Raw genomic sequence first — 20905 nt, 5'->3', positions numbered from 1 at the left:
GTACACGACCTAAACACAATGAGACACGCTCGGAAAAGACTAAAAACAAAAGACGAGAGCGTCAAATCAAAGAAACACGACACGCAGACGCGTTAGCGAAGGTGGGGGACCTCGGACCACGAGGAGCCAGTTCAACCTGGGTATTGTTTCCCACCCTTTCTGATTTGTGATTCTCACATCACTCAACTCTCAAGCTCGGATTTTCTCTCGAAACCCTTTTCTTCACTTTTCTCTCAACTTACACCTCTCTATTCTTCATTCTCTCATTTTCCATCCCTCCCCGGGGTGACTGATGAATAAATAGGAAGTTGCGGGTCCATGCCCAATGCCGTTAGCTCACGGCTATTTCTTCCGGCGGGTAGAGCGCCCTTCTGGCAAGTACGTCGATGGCGGGGGAAAGACAGAATGCCTGGCTCGACTGTGCCCCCAGTTCATCATTTTAACCATTCTTTGTTTTTTCTTTCTACTAAAACAGTTTTGATCAAAATGAGAGTCGGATTAACGTACTTGTTCGATTTTTGATTTGAAAAGCATGCAAGTCAGGCTGTAAGCACTGAAAATTTTCCTTTTTGGGTCCAAGACAATGGTCCAGTTTTGGAAAATGGAATAGTTTTCGAGAAAATAGTCAACCTCAGTAAAAATTTTCAAAAACTACTTTTCAAACAGCTGATGCTCAACAAGCATGGAACTTACTCTTCGAGATGCGCAACCTCAGATCGGAGGCAATGGAAAATTGCCCCTGGTTTGAAGGGGGGTGGGAGGCAACGGAAAGTTGCCCCTAGTTTGAATGGCGGCTCACGGCGGCTCGTGGCAACGGAAAGTTGCCCCTTGTTTGGGATGGTGCCGCAACAATCTGTAAACAGTCTTCATTGGCGATGGTCGAACTCTCAGACACAGAGATGACGAAGACGGTCACAACACATATATGGACACAATCACCTTGAAGGGTGTTGGCCACTGGACTTTGGGGATGAAATCGAAACCATTGCATGGGCTGAAACGCTATGAAAGCGTTGGGGGCTGGACTTCATGATGAAGTTGCCTACGTATCCCAAACATGGGAATCAAGCCTTACGTAGTTCCGGTTAAGGTACACTCGGGTATTTTAACCTTCACTTTGTTTGGCTCTCATTTTTGCCAAGGCGCCCAATGTGGGTTTTCGTCCTTGCGAGCTTCTTTTCATTTTCTATTTTCTTTTTTTTTGCATTTTTATTTTTCTTTTCTTTTTTGTATCTTTTGTCTTTCCTTTTCTTTTCTTCTTTTTTGTATTTTTGTTTTTTTGTATTTTTCTCTTGCTCTAACTTTTGCCTGGGTCGCCCTTCCGGGTTTTCGGCCCAGCGAGCCTCTCAAGGGTAAAAGTGTAGCAAGTCCATGCCAAATGGTTCCTGAAATTGAAGCCTCTCTATGTCTAGGAGAACGGCTGTTGCACTGATTTGCGGAGAATCCATCCCGGTTACTCCACAAGTTTCTTCCGGCGAGATCTACTCCTTCCGATTCGGCTTTGGTGCCTCTTGCTCGAGGGCTGTTTCGAAACTGGCCATACAGACCTTTCACGGCGTTTGTCCGTTGAACTTTCTGAACGTTCTGAACGGGTTCAAAGTCGGAAAACAAATAGGTTGAATCTTGAGACTGAGAGCGATCCTTGGCTGCGCGACCTCAAGAGGGATTCCACACAAGTCTTCACAGGGCCGCGCAAACATTTGCTTTTGAAAGTTTTTAAGAAAGCGACAAATCGCTTGCGCCGAAGATAGTGTGGAACCAATCTGGATCAGGCCAGGGTCCATCTCAGTACTCACGCCGACAAGCAAGGTTTCATTCATAAAAGGCTTAGCACGCCTTTCTTTCTCTCAAAACGATCAAAATTTTGCAAAACCCGGGGAATTCCTTCCTCTTCGTTTTTGTCACCGCAGTGTTCAAAAGTTTTTTTGTGAAAAACTTAGGTTAATGCAATGAGTTTGGCGTGCGGGAGAGCAGGCGAGATGTACTGTCAGCCCAATCAAATTTTCTGGCACTTATGCTGAAAGCAAGCATGAAGTTTGAGATAGCAACAGCTGTTTCAATCGGCTCTGTTGGTGCAACTAGCCCCTCGGCAGAAACAGACTGAAAACAAAAACAGATAATAATTACAAAACAAAATGGTGTTCTGGACAACAACCCCAGAATCACCTGGTATTATATACAACGGGGACTGACTCGATACAACTAGACAGACCCTTAAGCAAAAAAGACTGACTCAAGACAAAGAGACAGACTCCAAACAAAAGACTGACTCGACATCCAAGCCAGGATTTACAAAACTCGATTTCACCGATGCTCAAAAATGCGTACCAGACGCTTCAAAAAAAATACACCAAATGTTGCCCGCAGGCGGTCCACTTCACATACTCGCAGTATCTGAGCTCTCGAAATCCAACAACTGAGTGGTGACGGGCTTGTCTGAGGTGGGTGGTAGGATAACCTTGTTATCAATCAAATCCTGCACTTCATGATGAAGGCGGGAACATCCATCGGTACTGTGACCGGACTGTTGATGGTACGCGCAGTACAAGGTAGCATCATGAGTGGCGGGGAGATTCTTCGGGAGTGGCCGGGGCTCCAAAGGCTTAAGATGCCCATTCTTCGCCAGTATTAGCAATGCCCTAGACAAAGGCATGTGGAGGTCGTAAAAGACCCTGCGCCCTCGGGGCAGGTACTTTGCAGTTTGAGGATTCTTGCCAGATGCGCTGGCGAAAGGATCGGCTGGCGCTGCCTTGGCTTTTTGAACCTTTCCCGGTGCAGGGTTGGGAACTACAGGAATTGTCTGGGCATGACGGGGCCCATCCCGATTTTCTACCTGGCTTGAACTGCCTTTGTTTGGAGCGGGGAAAGCATCATCCACAGCTTTGATCACGATTGCGGATGTTTGTTGCTTGTTCATCCCTCTGACTTTCAGAGCCTCGACTGCCCACAGCAGTTGCTCAATAGGGTCGGCATCTACCTTTGCCTTATCCTTTCCTCTGGCCTCAGCCCGATTAAGGGTCTGGGTCGGTGCTGGCATGTTGCGGCTGTAGCTGGAAGCCACCTCTGGCTGGCTGAGCTCTATCACAATCTGCCCCAGTAGCGGGGGCTCCTGTGGTACGAAATTCCCGGCATATGGCGCCGCTGGCGGTGAAGCCGACATTCCATAGGCCAGATCGGCCACGGACCTCTGGAGGTCCCCTATCATTCCCATCAACTCAAAGGGGGTGGGCTCACGAGCCTGATATAACTGGGGAGCCCCGACCGGGTGCACAACGGGTGACCTGGGTGGGTGTGACACACTGATGCTGGCCTCACTCTGCGGAGCGGTCCCCTGCTCCAATGTAGCCGTCATAACCACAACTTCTTCTGTATTTTGTGCCGCCATAAATCCTGCCTCAGCAAAGGGGAGACACTGGCTATTCTGTATCAACTCTGCAACTTTCCGAACTGAAAGGAAAAACATACAGCATTTCAGTCCAAACTAATCAAACACGGGTGTAGCCAGACAACTGTACCCTACTGCTGATCACTGTTCCCAGATTTTTGTTCCCAAGAACTGAACCCGATACCCGCAGATAACTGATTCCTGATAACTGATTCTCAACAATACTGATTCTGGTGCCCTCGGGCCCGATCCTCAAACTCGCAAACTGGTATATGCGTTCCTATAGAGATACACTCTAAAAGCACATAGCAAGTAAGTGAGAGCCAAAACACCCCTATGTTGGGGTAGGGTTTCCCTGTCCTATTTTGTCAGAGGAGCTAGGGTTTCACTACGCACACAGCGGTTTTTCAAACAACCTAACATCGGGTAAGCAACCTGTCCTAATTTGGAATGGTCACTACGGATCCGAACATGTTCTAGGTCGAATGGTCAAAAGGGGTGCCCCGGTAAAAACCGGGGTTTGTGTTCCCATGCTGTCAGAGCCCATAGCCGATCAGCCTTATGGACATGCCTTGACAAGACAAGCCTCCGGCAAACCGTTCAGGAATGGCAGATGGAAAACACTGTGTTCCTAGGCGCACCAATGCACATGCAATGCAAAGAAACACATAAATGAGATCAAAATAGGATATCACGAGTTCGAGTCAAGCTCTCTAAATATCCCCAGCAGAGTCACCAGAAACTGTAGACGTCCCCGAACGCCCCGGGAGGGTGAGTCCCGTTCTGTTCATTTGGGGTGACTACAGTTCGGACTCGACTTGTGTCACGGTTCTTAATCTGAACCAAAGAGTCCAAATCTGGCAAATCGTTTTGAGAAACTGATTTTTTGTGAAAAAGTAGTGCCAAGCATGGACTGCTTTGCCAGATACAGAGTCACCACCTAAATATTTTGAAATGGGGAAATTTAGGAAACCCTAACTCGGTGCCGAAGGCCACATGTCCGTCATCACCGGAGTTGTCTCGGCTCGGGAGCTTGGGTACGATCGGGGAAGGTCAGCTATGAGCACCCCCTTTCGCCCGGTCCGAAGACCGGCCTCTACTAACCATGATATCCGATTTTGAAAACGTTATGTGTTCTTATCCCGGTTATTAGCCTAGAATTACTATGTTATGCGCACAGCAAACAAGTATAGACTAGATTGCCTAATTTGGGAATAAACATTGCATATCCGTTTGTTTTGAAAATGCTTTGGATATGCTACTCGCAAGTAGGCTAAAACACGGATTTCAATGAGTTCTTCCAACTCAAACAATCCAACCTTCACCCACAGGCATCCAAGCAGTTTCTAACACATAAGCATCTAGCCACATGTTAAGCATGCTGACATGGCAACATTCACACTCATGCGATATGCTAAAGCGGAAATACTTACATCATACTCCGTGCCAAAACAAAGAACTCGTTAGCAAACATGCATGATCCAAGTCCATGTTAAGTTCCTAATGCATCGCATACAAAGTGTTGCTAGAATAGGCTCGGCTATCCTAAACATGGCATGTGAGAAATGCACAACTATCACATATTCAGTTTAGAATTTTGAAGTACAAATGCAGTTAGCATGATGTACCGAGCCTAATGTATACAATACAAATGTATGGATGTACGCATGCATAGCATAAGGTATGCTAAATTAAACGTGCCCTAATACTAACCATCAAAGCAGGTATGTAAAAGGGAAGAAAGAAGTGGGGATTGGAAGACATACACACCACCCACGCACACTTATTACAGATTTGCCCTCGCTCGGAGGGACCAAATAAATATTACAAATTAATTAACTACGCAAGCTAATTAATATTACAAATTAATTAATTTAATTAACAAATTAAATAAATTAATTAAAACAGGAAAATCTCCTCGGGAAACACGCCGCCATGCATAGGCTGCCTCTGTTTTCCTTCCTTCACTCCTCTGGAGGGTGTCAAGACCTCAGGATTACATCCCTGGACACTAGGGAGTACCACCGGCTGAGTGGAATTACCACCGGCAGTGGTATGTGGCCATCGGCACAAACTGAAGCCATCGGTAGAGGATTGATTGCCGACCGGCACCTTACACTGCCGGTCGGCAAAGAAAGCCTGCAGAACCTGCAACTCACAGCAACAGAGGGCAAAACAAAGCATGGCAGCACAATTCAAGGCATGTATGCACCAACCATGTCTCTTATCATGATAATGACTCAAAGGGGCATGCGCCTCGATTTTCGGACCACCAATCACGCATTTCCATGCATGATGGCCCAAAGACCAAGTATACAACTTTGATTTCAAATGCAATGCAAACCAATCAAACAAACAAGGCCCAATTCCTATCACTAGTCAAGGAACAAGGCATGCATGCAAGATGTAATGCAACCTAGGCATACAAGCTAAGGATGCAACATGGCATGGCAACAAACTTATGCAAGCATACAAGCATACATATGGCAATGCAAATGGGTGCAAAGATGGACTTATACATGGATTAGGCAGCTTTAATAAGGCCCAAAACAGTAGCCATAATGCCCAAAAATGAAGGCTAAACATACATGCACACATACACATGTTAAGGCCCAACACTTAGGCACAAAGCAAGCAACATTCAAGCACACTTGAAAGAGGCAATCATGAACAATTTTCATGCAACGCGAGCTCTAAAATCATGTTATAAACTGATGCCAAATCACATTAAACAAGACAAGCAAGTGCATGCAAGCATGGTCCAAATACTTGAAGCAAGTCATGAAGCTTTGAAGCATGTTTATCACAACAAACATGACATGCATTAAACTACTAAAACAGATTTTTAGCATGTCAAAACAAGGCCAAAGGACTTCTTAGATGGCATCTAAGTGGCTCAAATACAAAGGCATACATAGACACCAAAACATGGAGCATTGCTACACAAGCTTCCAAAGCATTAAAGGGGCATGCAAGGCAATCAAACAAGCATGGAAATGGGACTAAAATAACATGTGGAGGGACCCCAAATCACCAATTCGATGCAAAGATGTCATGCTACACATGCACATACCCAAGGCCAACAAGCCTAAATACAAAGGAGCTATATGATGCATGCCAAATTTGACCCAAGCAACTTAGGACAGACCTAGAACATGGCAAAATAAGCACATAATCTTCACAAGACTAAGCCTAAAACATGCTCCAACAAAGGCTAACAACCTAAGGCACATTAAGGCATAAACAAGGCATTACATGGCAACTATGCTAAGCATGCATGGAGTACCAAAACCAATTTAAAATCATGTTATATTATGGATATATAAGCATGAAAAACAACCTAAACATGCTCAACACACACTCAAACATAATGCTCTCTCAAGAGGCCAAAATATGCCCTTTTCAAGGACAACAAGGAGAGGGGGTGGCCCTCTCCTTCTTGGGACTTCAAGGCATCATCTTGACCACTGAAATCCCTCAAGATTTCAATGGTGAAGAGACCCCAACACCAAAATCCCGGAGCTAGCACAAAATGGCCCAAAATGAGGCCTTTCAAGGCCTAAGGGTGGTCAACTACCCTCAAACAACAAAACACTCTTAATAAACAATAAAGAGGGCTTAAAAACAAAACTTTTTTATGTTATACAATAAGCACAAAAACAGCTCTAAGATAGGTAGAAAATCAATGCAAAAATGGGGAAAAAGGAGACTAAGTTCTCACCCTTGAAGACCCCTTCACAAATGGTGCTCCAATGGCCTCCTTTAGCTTGGATCCTACACCAAAACTTCAAAAACAGTCCTTTGGAACCTCAAGAGCCAAAGGAAGGTGAAACACTAGGTGTTTGTGTGCAATAGTATGAACTAAACACTATTTTACACACACAAGAGGGAAAAAAGAGAGAGATAGGATGTGTATCTAATCCTAACCCTAAAACCAGAGCTTGGTCTGTGTTTTTCTCCCCCTCCAATATCCAAAATCTCCAACCTTTTTAACAAGAGAGAGCCTCTCTCTATATATGCAACCAAACTTGCAAAACTTACAAGTTAAGCCAAACTAGAGGGCCATCCCTCCATACATGTGTATGGAGGGAAAGTCACTGCAATACAGCTGCCTAAAAATATCTCAAAAAGCAACTGCACAGTAACCGGCCGGCCAAAAATGCCATCTTGGCCAAAAAGAGTGCCGACCGGCACTAAATAGTGCTGACCGGCAACAAATAGTGCCGGCCGGCAATAAACATTGCCGGTGGCAGCAAACACCAGCCGGTGGCCTCTAGCCACTGCCGGTGGTGGGTGGGGATGGTCTACAAGCCCTACCCTGCCCTTCCAAGGCAAAATGCAAGTGTTTGGTGCAAAACCAGACACTAAACGGTCGAGTTCGGGGATCCTGAGGCAAGGCGCGCGAGCCGAGACCTTCGAGAACTCCAAACGAACACAAACATGGATAATCACCGAGTGTTCAAACGGTGACGTCCAAGTCTTGAGGACGGTCAAAAATGGGGTGTCTACAGTCATCACCAAAGTTGCCTTGGCTACGAGAGAGGAAGGTCATGCAATGAGCACCCCCGCTCGCCCGATCGAAGATCGGTCTTTACTAACATGATATCTTGTTTTTGAAAACAGAAGCGTTCTTATTCTAGTTATTAGCCTAGAATTACTATGTGATGCGCACAACACACAAGTATAGACTAGATCGCCTAAGTTGGAACAAATCATCTCATGTTTGTTTGTTTGAAAATGGTTTGAATGTGCTACTCGCAAGTAGGCTAAGACGTGAGTTTTGCCACCCTCGAGTGGGCTTGGAAAACATGATTTTGCCACAATCAAGGGGGCTTAAAACTCGCATTTCAATGAACTGTTCCAATTCAAGTAATCTAATCTTTATCCACAGGTATTCAGGCAGTTATCATATAAGTAGTTAGCCTCATGGCAACCATGCGGTCATTTTAACACTCACACTCATGCAAGATGCTAAAGCATAAAAGCTTACCTAGTATTCCGAGCCAAAACAATAACTAGTTAGTAATCAATGTATGATCCTAGCTATGTTAAGATGCCTAATGCAACACATGCAAAATGCAACTAGAAATAGGCTCGGCTATTCTAAGAATGGCATGTGAAATGAGACAACTCGATACACGTATTCAAGTTGGAATTGAAATACTATGCGGTTAGTATGATGGGTCGAGCCCGGTGCATGCAATATAGATGAATGATGCAAACATGCGAGCATAAGGATGCTAATTGAAACATGACATAAAACTAACCATTGCAAGCAGGTAAGTAAAAGGGAGAAAGACGTGGGGTTGGAAGACATTCACACACTCATGCACACTTATTACACAATTCGCCCTCTCGACGGAGGGTCCGAATAAATAATACAAATCAACTAATTAATTAACTACCTTAGCAAATTAATTATTACATAACTCTTAATTAATTTAAACAAATTAACTAAGCTATGAAACTAAAGAGGCCGCCGCAGCTCCGCCTCGGAATGATTGAATGATGCATGCTCGATCGCCTCGCTCAGAAACTCGTTGCCATGCCACATGTTGCGTCTGTTTGCACTGTTCTGCACCTCCGAAAACTGTACAAGTCCCAAGGAAGCTTCCGAACCACTCCCTGAGCACTTTGAGATGTCACCGGCCAAAATATAGGAACATCAGCCATGTGGAATTGGTCATCGACCATTTGTGAGGATCTCGGCCAACAATGTTTAGTCGATCGGCACTGAAGATGGCCGGCCGGCCATATCTTCCTGTAGAATGCTGTTTTGGTGCAGCAGAGGACAAACAGAGCATGGCAATGCATTTTCAAGGCAATGTGTGCACAAACACCCTCCCTATCATGTCATGAGCTCAAGGGAGTATAGTGCTCGACCCTCGGGCAATCAATCACGCATGTCGATGCATGATGGCCAAAGGAGCCAAGTGTGCGATTCAATATGGAATGAATGCACAAAAACACATGAATGCCTAGAACTCTATCATGTTGGATCAAGAGTGCCGGCGACCGAGGATTGAGTCACATTTCGTCACTTCAAGTACGAACGTCCCTCGGTCCTCGTGTTTAGTTCGACACCCCAAACCAAACATAATGCAATGCAAGTATGCCAAGTATAATGCAACATGGGGACATTTATACAATCCAACAAGACTAATGGCATGTGTAGACGCGCCCGAACGTCCCGGGAGAAATCCCGTTTTGTTCATTGGGCTCACTACAGTTCGGACTCGATGTCACGGTTCTGAATCTAATCTTGCAAAGTGCAATACGAGATCAATAAATCACCAAAGAGTCCAAATCCGGCAAATCGTTTTGAAAAACTGATTTTTAGAAAGAAGTGCCAAACATGGACTGCTTTGCCAGATACAGAGTCGCCACCTAAATATTTTATTTTGGGAGAACTTAGGAAACCCTGACTCGTGCCTAAGTCCACATGTCCGTCATCACCAAAGTTGCCTCAGCTCGGGAACTTGGGTACGATTGGGGAAGGTCGCTTTGTGAGCCACCTCGCTCGCCCGATCAAGGATCAGCCTCTACTAACCATGATATCTAGTTTTGAAAACATTATGCATTCTTATTCCGGTTGTTAGCCTAGCATTACTATGTGATGTGCAAAGCATACAAGTATAGACTGGATTGCCTAAGTTGGAACAAAGCATCGCATATCCGTTTGTTTTGAAAATAGATTGAAGTTTGCTACTCGCGCGGGTTTCGACGAATTATTCCAATTTAAGCAACCCAACCTTCACCCACAGGTATTCAGGCAGTTATATCACATAAGCACATAGCCTTATGGTAAGCATGCTATCATGGCAACACTCACAATCATGTAAGATGCTAAAGCATAAAAACTTACCTAGAACTCAGAGCCAAAACAAGAAACTAGTTAGGAATCATGCATGATCCTAGTTCATGTTAGGATGGCTAATGCAATGCAAAATGCAACTAAAATAGGCTCGGCTATTCTAAGAATGGTATGTGAAATGTGGCAACTCGATACACGTATTCAAGTTGGAATTGAAATACAATGTAGTTAGCATGATGCGCCGAGCCCGGTGCATGCAAAATAGATGAATGATGCAAGCATGTGAGCATAAGTATGCTAATTGAAACATGCCCTAAACTAATCATCAAAAGCTAGTAAATAAAACAGAGAAAGACGTGGGGTTGGAAGACATTCACACACGCACGCACACTTATTACAACGTCGCCCTCTCGACGGAGGGTCTGAAAGAATAATACAAACCCAATAGATAATTAACTACTCTAGCTAATTAATTATTACAGTCCCTTAATTAATTAATGAATTAATTACAAAATAAACTAAGTATGAAATTCAAAAGGCCGCCGTAGCTCCGCCTCGAAATGATTGGATGATGCATTCTCGATTTGCCTTACTCGGAAACCCGTTGTCATGCATCTGTTGCCTCTGTTTGCACTGTTCTGCACCTCTGATAATTGTGAAAATCCTAAGGTTGCTTCTGAACCACTCCCTGAACACTTTGGGATGCCACCGGCCGAGAGAAAACACCACCGGCCATGGAAATATGGTCATCGACCAAAAATGGGACCACCAGCTGGGTATTGATAGTCGGCCGGCACTGAAAGTTGCTGACCAACCATTTCTTCCTACATAATACTGGTTTTGCTGCAACAAAGGACAGACAGTGCATGGCATGGAATTTGCAAGCCAAATGTATGCACGATCACCCTCCCTATCATGCTATGAACTCAAGGGAGTATGGCTCTTGACCCTCAGGCCACCAATTATGCATTTCAACGCATGAGGGCCAACGGAGCCAAGTGTGCATATCAATGTAAAATGGATGCACAAAACAAATGGATGCCACACACTCTATCATGTTGGATCAAGAGTGACGGCGACCGAAGATTGAGGCACGTTTCTTCACTTTAAGTACGAACGTCCCTCATTCCTCACGTTTGGTTTGACACCCCAAACCAAACACCGTGTAATGCATGTACGCAAAATACAATGTGATATGTAAATGCAATACAAGGTAATGCAATGTAAGCATGCCAAATGCAATGTGATGCAACCTAAGCATGCCAAATGCAATGAGACTCGAGTATGCACACAAGACTAAGGTAGCAAGCATGCCGGATGCAATGCAACCTAAGCATGCAAGTTAAACTAATGTAGCATGGGCACACCAAGTATAAGACAATGTTGTGTATTACAAGTAGCTAAATATCATGTGATATACTAAACATGCAAACATGATATAATGCAAGTATGCAAATAATGTAACGCAACATGAGTGTGCCTACTCAATGCAACTTGCACAAGCATGTAACAAAGTGTAAACTAGCAAGCATGTAACAAGATGCAACATGTCAAACATGCAACTATATACAAGGATGGGCTTAAACTAGAATGGGAGACCTCAGCCATGCCCCAAAACAGTGGCCAAAAACACCCAAATCAAGGTACCAAAAAAAGATATGCATGCACATTCATGAATCCATAAGCTAGGCAATGATGCACAATCCTCAACCACGAGCAAAATGGGATAAACATGAGAACATGATAATGCAATGAGCTCTGAAATTAAGTGAAGAATGATGCCAAATCACATGCACAAGTGAAGTATAGCATGCTAATAGACCCAATGCTCAAAGCTAGTCAAGGGACTGGAACCATGACTATGTCAACCAAGCCCCAAAGGGCCAAGGTGACCCAAAATAGTCCCGAGGCAGACCAAAATGAAGCCAAAACAAATATGGAATGAAGCCAAAACATGCAAGAAAGGTGAGCACAAAACAAGACGTATACAAGGCCAAAAGGGCAAATGCACTACACCTCTAACAACCGAACATGGCATGACTTAGACCAATAAAGTCAGAGTTAAAACACATCAAAATAAGCCCCAAAACCTAATGAGAAGGTCTCCCAAAGACCTAATCATGGAGGGATATGCAAGGGTCCAAACATGGAGCATGAAACAACACCTCCCCAAAGCATTGAATGGATGGCAAATGCAAGTATACAAGCATGAAACATGGACTAAAATAGCATGATAAGTGATTCCAAATCACTGAAATAGCCCAAATGAAGCATGCTCATGACTCACACACCCAAACCTAGCAAGCTAAAATGCAAAGTGGCTACACAAAGCATGGAAAGCATGACCCAAAAGACCAAAAACAGAACTTAAGCATGTCACAACATAGCTAAAAGCTTCATGAAGTCAAGCTAAAACATGGATGCATGATGGTCTAAATGCATGATACATATTATGATAATAGAGGGGATTACAAAGCAAGTGCATGATGCATGGAATAGGCCATCGAACCAACATGAAACAGAGGTATAACATGCTAAACTAACACCAAATATCCACTAAAATGAAGCCAAATAAAGCTAAGCAAGCATGTTACCTTTATAAGCCTTAAACACAAGCAAATGAGACACAAAATGAGAGGGGTGTCCCTCTCCTATACATGACTTCAAAGCCACTTCTCCACCACTGAAAATCCTTTGGATTTTAGTGGTGAGAAGGTCGAAATGAGGGGGTTCCAAAGCCCAAAGAGAGAGGCACCAAAAGAGGCCAAACAAGGCCTAAGAGGGTGTAAACAGCCCCCAACCCAAAAGTGACCTAATAAAACATCTTAAGCATGAAAATACAGAACTTTTATCAGTTATACACTAAGATCAAAATAGCATGCAAGATAGGTTAAAAGCATAAGGAAAAATGGGGAATAAAAGAGGTAGTTCTCACCCTTGAAGAACACTTCAAGAACACCAAATCCAGCACCTCCTTTTGATAAAAACTAACTCAAAAACTCTGAAATCAGCCCCTCAAGACCTTAGTAACCGAAGTGTGGTGTAACACTAGGTGTCTTAGTGCAAAACTAAGAACAAAAACCCCTTTGGAACACTTTTACACACACAAATCAAGAGAGAGAGGGAGATATAGAGAGAGAGTGATATATATCATATATATCAGAGTTCTTCAACCTCTGGAAAGGGAGGAGAGGGCCTCCTCTTATTGGAATCCAATTCATAAGCTTCTTGGAGAAGCTAACATAAGGGAGCAAATGTGTGTTGTGGATGCCAGCTGTGACAGCTGGCATAAAATATCTGCCAAAAGCAAATGGAAAGGGGTCGGCTGGAAAATATGGCTGATTGATCAACAAAAATGGCTGGCCGATCAAAAACATTGCCCACCGACCAAAATATTTGGCCGGTATCAAGAAAACAGAGCCGATGGCCTCAAGCCAAGGCCGGTGAAGTGTGGGGATGGCCAACAAGCCATTCCCTGCCCTCAGAAGCAAAAACACAAGTGTTTGGTATATAACCAAGCACAAAACAAACAAGTCGAGAGGTCTTGAGGCAAAGCACGCGACCGAAACCTCCAAGAACTCAAGACGAACACGAACATTGATGATCACCTAGTGTTCAAACGGTGACGCCCAAGTCTTGAGGACGGTAAAAAATGGGGTGTCTACAGTTGCCCCTCTTTGACAGAACTCAAAAGTCATAACAATGACAGGAGTGAATGTCAAAGCCCAGAGACGACCCATTTTTGACAAGGCCGAAGACTTAGACAAGCATGCAAGATAGCAAGATATGTGCCCGAAGGCAGGGGCAAAATGCAAGAACAATGCATGATGCCGAACATAACTTATGATCATGCAAAGAGAGCTGTAACGAAGCAAATACATACAATAAATGCAACAGTTTTAAGCAAGCCAAAAACCAAACTACATTACAATGCAGGAAGGATGTAAGAGAATTATGTAATTCTCGCTACGTTTGATGCGGAGAATACAATACCTGTGCGGTTCGTCTGGTCGTGCCAGCTTCAAATGAACCGTTCATACAATATCGTTCCTGTCCGGTTCGTCTGGTCGTGCTAGCCTCAAATGAACCGTACATGCAATATCGTTCCTGTTCGGTTCATCTGGTTATGCCAACCTCAAATGAACCGTACATACAATATCGTGCCTGAAAAAGAAAGAGAACTTAACAGGTACAATATCGTTGGATACATGCATAGCAATGCAAATGAGAAGTGCGTAACAACGCAATGCACTAACAAGTGCGAATGAGGTGCGTAAGATAGCGCGATGCGCGAAATAGCACGAATGAAATGCATGCAAAATGCAAGTAAGGTACACAAAATAGTGCGATGCGCAAAATAACGGAATTGAAATGCATGCAAAATGCAAGTAGGGTGCACAAAACAGTGCGATGCGCAAAATAGCACGATTGAAATGCACGCAAAATGCAAGTAGGGTGCACAAAACAGTGCGATTCAGAATAAGCATGACAATGCTATGAAGGCACAAACATATGCAAGTAAAGCACATGAGACAACACATGCAATGAGTGAAGCAAGAATGAAATGTACACATGTAAGTAAAGTACACGTGACAACATGTACAATATGTAAGGTAAGGAATAAAATGTACACATGTAAGTAAAGCAAGCGCGCTAACGCAAGCAATGTGTATAACAATGTGAGAGGGGAGAAGGGGCGCATAAACACATGTAAGTAAAGCATACACGAAAATGCATGCAATGTGTGTAACAATGTGAGAAGGGAGAAATGTGCATAAACATATGTAAGTAAAGCATACGCGAAAACGCATGCAATGTGTGTAACAATGCGAGAAGGGTGCATAAACACATGTAAGTAAAGCATACGCGAAAACGCATGCAATGTGTGTAACAATGCGAGGAGGGTGCATAAACACATGTAAGTAAAGCATACGCAAAAACGCATGCAATGTGTGTAACAATGCGAGAACAGAGAAAGGCACGTATTCAACTGAAGCATGGTAAAGGCATGTTATTCATGATGTTGAGATGCAACTTCAAAACAAGACGAGGCACCGTTCAATGCAAGACGAGTAACGAGCGTGCTTTATTAAAGTCAAAACGAAGCAACGTAATACAATAGAATTGAAACGATTTATAGAATTCTCAAGATATAAAAAGGATACGAGAAATGATACTCCCCACACGCATCGAGCATCGCTCAAAGAAGACACGGCTCAAGGTCAACACGAAGGTCTATTAAGGTTCAAGAAGTGCACTTTCTTGCACTGTCTTGAGTAATGAAGGTGCCAAACCACATGATTGATCCAGACAAGGGCGTGGGAGGTGCATTGACCACAAGAGGAGGCCACCGGTATTAATCCAGACACTCTACTGCCCTAACCCTCTTTCGCTTTACTTTTCCTTTTTTTTTTAGGTAGTTTTAACACATTGCACTGCCTCAGGCAGGTTTTACTTTCTCAAAACTATGTACTTTTTGCAAAAGACATGATGGAAATGAAGTAGCTATTTTGTTCAAAAAGTGTTGCATCACATCGCGCCACATTACATTATAATGTAAATGAAATTTGAACCTTTGTTTGAAAAGTAAGCAATTGCCTTGTAATAATCAGGTAGTGAACCGAGTAAGGACAAAAACAACTCGATAATCAAAACAAAGAGCTCGATAAGTTAACCAACTATAAATACAACTCAATAGGCAAAGCAAAGACTTAAAGAATGTAAAATACAACCCGATAAGCAAATGTACAACAACTCGATAAACAAGACGAAGTAACAGGTGTTAGTTTGCAAAAATATCATCAGAAGGCATTGGAAGTGGTGTCGATCACCAGTTTTTCAGCATGATTAACATTTATTCGGCTTAGAGCACAATTAGAGGCCATCAGCCAAAGGGAGACATCACCGGCCGAAATTAATTGGAATCGGCCAACATTTTAGCCGATCGGCCAAAATAGATGGTCGGTCAGCACTACTTTTGGTCGACTGACCAAAAATGGTACGGACCTCCAGAATGTTGACACCTGTCTTCCACTCAACACCTTATCCTCTACAAAAGCCTCAGCCTCGTAGTTTTCCTTATTTCAACACTGATTTACACCAAATGGAGGAGTTTCTTACCCAAAATCTCACAACCTGGATTGCCAACTTGGATGGCTCGGAAAAGCTGAATTTCCGGGGCTTTGGCGTAAATGCATTATTTACACTGAGTCGCACTCCACTGCACTTTCCGTTTCTCCATGCCACAGCAAGGTTTTGGAATCCGGTAACTCATGTCTTTAGCTATGGTGGGCAAGAGGTGTGTCCTACCTTTGAAGATTTCCAAGTTTTGATGGAATCCGAGCGCAATGAAGAAATCTTGCCCCAGCTCCGCTTCGGCCATGCCCAAGCCTTAAGTCGAATGTGTGGGCTCACTATGCACAACGCTCGATCTTTGATTTGTGATGGAATGCTGGATATTCCGAGTTTGATTTGTCGATTTTCCGACGGCGGTGACCGCGGTGACCATCATTGGCAAGGCTTTCGGCGACATGCCCTTTGTTTGTGCATGCTATCTTATTTCTTGCTTGCCTTAGGCTCGGGGGGATCTAATGTCTGGTTGATCGAGGTTGCCCAAGGCTTAAGGGAGGGCAAAAGCTGCATTGCCATGTCATTGACCGAGACATTGATGGGCTTGGATGCTTTTCAACACCGAGAGACGACCAGATTTACAGGGAGTCCACTACTGCTGCAGGTAATGTTCCTACCCTTTCTCACATATATATTGCTCACATCACTCAACCCTCATGCTCGGTTTTTCTCTCAAAACCCTTTCTCACTTTTTCTTTTCTCAACATACACCTCTCTATTCTTTAATCTCTCATTTTTCATCCCTCTCCCGGTGTGGTTGATGGACAAATTACAGGTTGTAGACCCTTGCCCAGCATACTCAGCTCGCGGCTACTTCTTCCGATGTCGCCTAGTTGATGCCCTTGATGAGGGATGGTGGTTCGATTGGATGTGCAATTTGTCCGCAGACCGCATTGCTTGGCAGTGCCCTTGGCTCAATTTACCGGCAATGAGCTACAGCATGTCCCGACAGACTGGGATTCAGTTGATTGGCTTGACACACTGCGTGTTCTACTTTCCTTTTTGGTTCCAGCACCAGTTTGGCCATGATCAAATTTGCCCGGCGGAGGGGATAGAATACCCTGCTGCATTTCCAATCAGAGGCGCAAAACTTGCTCGGTATGGCACAATATGGAGGACTAGAGAGCTCCTGGCCCCCGCTCTCACTTTCAATTGCACTTTGTTTGATGAGTGCATAGATTGGCTTAATGAAGAGGTGCAGATTGGGCCCAGTTTGGCATCAGAAGCTTCGATCATCTCTAGGAGGGGACGCAGGAACACCTGATTATGCCCCTGATTTATTTGCTTTAATCAGAACTTTAAAGTTTTCTTTATGAATGCAATGAAAAGCAACTTCAATTTGTATGCAAGAGTAGGAGAACTTTGTATTGAAATCAATAAAACTGAAGGTTGTGGGTACTGAAAATTTTCCGTTTGGTCCAAGAATGGTCTAAGTTGTAAAAGATTAATTTGAGCAAAATCAACTTTTATTAAAACTTTTCAAAACCATTTTCGATATGGATCAGAACTGGACACGCCTGAGATCTGTCACTGAGATGCACAACCCCGGATCCCAGCAACTGGTAAGTTGCCCCTAGTCTGAATAGCATTGCACCGGAGATCACAACCGAGCTTTTGAATGCTGAATAGACAAAGATGACCGAGATGATCAAATGGACAAAGTTGATCGGGGAAAAGTTTATGGCTAGACTTTAGGATGAAGTTGCCTACGTATCCTAAAGATGAGAATCAAGCCTTACATAGTTCAGCTCAGGTTCACTCATGTATTGACCCTTACCTTTTATGCTCTAACTTTTGCCAAGGCCGCCCTTTGCGGGTTTTCAACCTTGCGAGCTTAGTTTTTATAATTTCAAATTTTTTATGCTCTAACTTTTGCCTAGGTTGCCCTTTCGGGTTTTCAGCCTAGCGAGCCTCTCAAGGGTAATATTTCTTGAACTTGTCCATATTGATCGGTTGTGAGAACTCTAGGCCATCTAGGTCCATCAGAACGACAGCTCCTCCCAACCAAATAGACTTAATGATGTAGGGACCAGTCCAATTGGGTCTGAACTTGCCCCTAGGGTCATGGATGGGGGCTCGGTTGACTTTGAGCACCAAATCTCCTTCTTTCAAATTCCGGGACTTAACCTTCTTGTTGAAAGCCTTGGCAATTCTGCGTTGATAACCTTGAACATGGCACAGTGCTTTCAGCCTTCTTTCATCAAAGAGCATGAGTTCTTTAAATCAGCTCTGCTGGCAATCTGCTTTGGCTATCTGACACTCAGCCAGTACTCATAATGACGGAACCTCAATTTCGATAGGTAGAACGGCCTACATCCCATAAACCAATGAATACGGAGTCGCTCAAGTAGATGTTCTAATTGAAGTCTGGTAGCCCCACAGAGCAAATACCAGCTTATCTGGCCAGTCCCGGTAGGTTTCCACCATCTTCTGTAAAATACACTTGATGTTCTTGTTGGCGAACTCGACTGCTCCATTGGTCTGCAGTCGATATGTAGATGACTTGTGAAAAGCCACGTTGTATTTTTCCAACAAATCAATCACTTCCTTCTTGAAATGGCAACCATTATCTGAGATAATCTCGTTTGGGACCCCATAGCGACAGATGATGTTGTTCCGAATGAACTTTGCAACGTGCAAAGCCTTCAACACCGTATAAGATTAGGCCTCGACCCACTTCGTAAAATAATCTATTGCGACCAAACTGAACTCATGCCCATTAGACCCCTTCGAAGTGACGGCCCCGATCACATCAATTTCCCAAACTGAAAATGGCCATGGCGAAGTCCTATTGTATAGCTTCGACGGCGGGATGTTCATGCGGTTTGCATGGATTTGACATTTGTGGCATCGCCGAACAAAGCCGATACAATCCTCCTCCATGGTGGACCAGTAGTAACCCTGTCTGAGGATTTTTCGAGCTAACATTACCCCGTTCATATGTGCTCCGCACTCTCCTCCATGGATGGCCTCCATTAAGCGTTTCGATTCTTCAGCATCAATGCATACCTTATGCATTCCCAGATGACCTCTCTTGTACAATTTACCCCTGCAAATGATGAACTGAACAGCCATTCTTCTGATTGCCCTTTTATCCTTGGCATTTGCCTCTGGTGGATACGCCTCTTTTTCCAAGAAGTTCTAGACATCGTTGTACCAGGGGTTCTCATCTTGAACCTCATCTATAGCAGCAATCGACTCGTAAGCCGGCGCAAATTTCTGGTCAATGATGATCGGACGCATCCGGACTCTAAAAGGGATGTCTATCATAGAAGATAGAGTTTCTAGTGAATCTGCGAACCTGTTGTTTTCTCTTAGTAGATGAGCAAAGTTTAGTTTCTCAAACCGAGGAATTAACAAGTCCAAGGTCTGGTGATATATTATCATCTTTTTTTCTTTGACTTTCCAATCTCCCTTAGCTTGGGATACAACAAGGTTCGAGTCCCCAATGACGTCTAACCGTTTTGCCCCTAGTTCCAGGGCTGCTTCTAAACCAGCAATGCATGCTTCATATTCTGCTTCGTTGTTCGAGACTTTGAACCGGAGTTTGAAGGCCAGAGGGATACGGGAATTGTTGGGTGCTATCAGCAACACCCCTATCCCATACCCGTATTGGTTTGACGCCCCGTCAAAGTACATCGTCCAAGTTTCATCTTTGATATGCAAAATGGCATCATCTGGGAATAAGTACTTAACTACTTCACCTCCTTCCACTAGATGATCGGCTAAGAACTCCGCTACCGCTCTTCCCTTGACTGACTTGCGCGTCACATATTTTAGATCAAATTTGGAAAACAAAAACAACCAATGAGCTAGCCTACCCGTAAGTGCCGGTTTCTCGAAGAGATATTTGATGGGATCTAATCTTGAAACCAACATTACAGAGTGAGCTAACAGGTAGTGCCGCAACTTCCTGGTAGCCCATACCAAGGCTAAGCAAGCCTTTTCCAACGGTGTGTAGCGGGTTTCATACTCCAGCATCTTCTTGCTCAGATAGTAAATAGCCCTCTCTACCTTGTCCTCAGACTCTTGTGCGAGCATGCAGCTTATTGTAGTCTTAGTTACTGAAAGATACAAAATCAATTGTTTCCTTGGCTCCGGCGGTGACAACACGGGTGGGTTCTGTAAGTATTCCTTTATCTGTTCAAACCCAGCTTGGCATCGGTCGTCCCACTGGAACTTCTTTCCTTTCTTCAGGAGACCAAAAAGTGGTTCACAAGTCAAGGTTAATTTTGAGATAAACAGTCTTATGAATTGCGCTTTACCCAGAAAGCCTCGCACCTCCTTTTCAGTCCTTGGTGGTGGCATTTCTAAGATGGCATTGATTTTGGAAGGGTCGACTTCGATACCTCTCTGTGTAATCAAAAACCCTAGCATTTTCCCTGCTGTAACACTGTAGACGCGCCCACGTGGGGGGCCCTCGCTACAGTTCGGACTTGATTTGTGTCACGATTCTTAATCTGAACCAAAGAGTCCAAATCCGGCAAATCGTTTTGAGAAACAGATTTTTTGAAAAGAAGTGCCAAACATGGACTGCTTTGCCAGATACAGAGTCGCCACCTAAATATTTTAAAATA

At 44.0% G+C, this 20905-nt stretch overlaps 1 pseudogene; it reads right to left on the bottom strand.

The window, feature by feature from the left end:
• Positions 1-20905, bottom strand: part of LOC114268233 (receptor-like protein kinase THESEUS 1) — a 137406-nt pseudogene that overhangs the window by 37775 nt on the left and 78726 nt on the right.

Source organism: Camellia sinensis, chromosome 1 (assembly GCF_055761805.1).
Source record: "Camellia sinensis isolate YWXY chromosome 1, ASM5576180v1, whole genome shotgun sequence".
In the NCBI taxonomy this organism is placed as follows: domain Eukaryota; kingdom Viridiplantae; phylum Streptophyta; class Magnoliopsida; order Ericales; family Theaceae; genus Camellia; species Camellia sinensis.
Note: the sequence above shows the minus strand (reverse complement) of the source record. Positions and strands in the feature narration are given on the sequence as shown.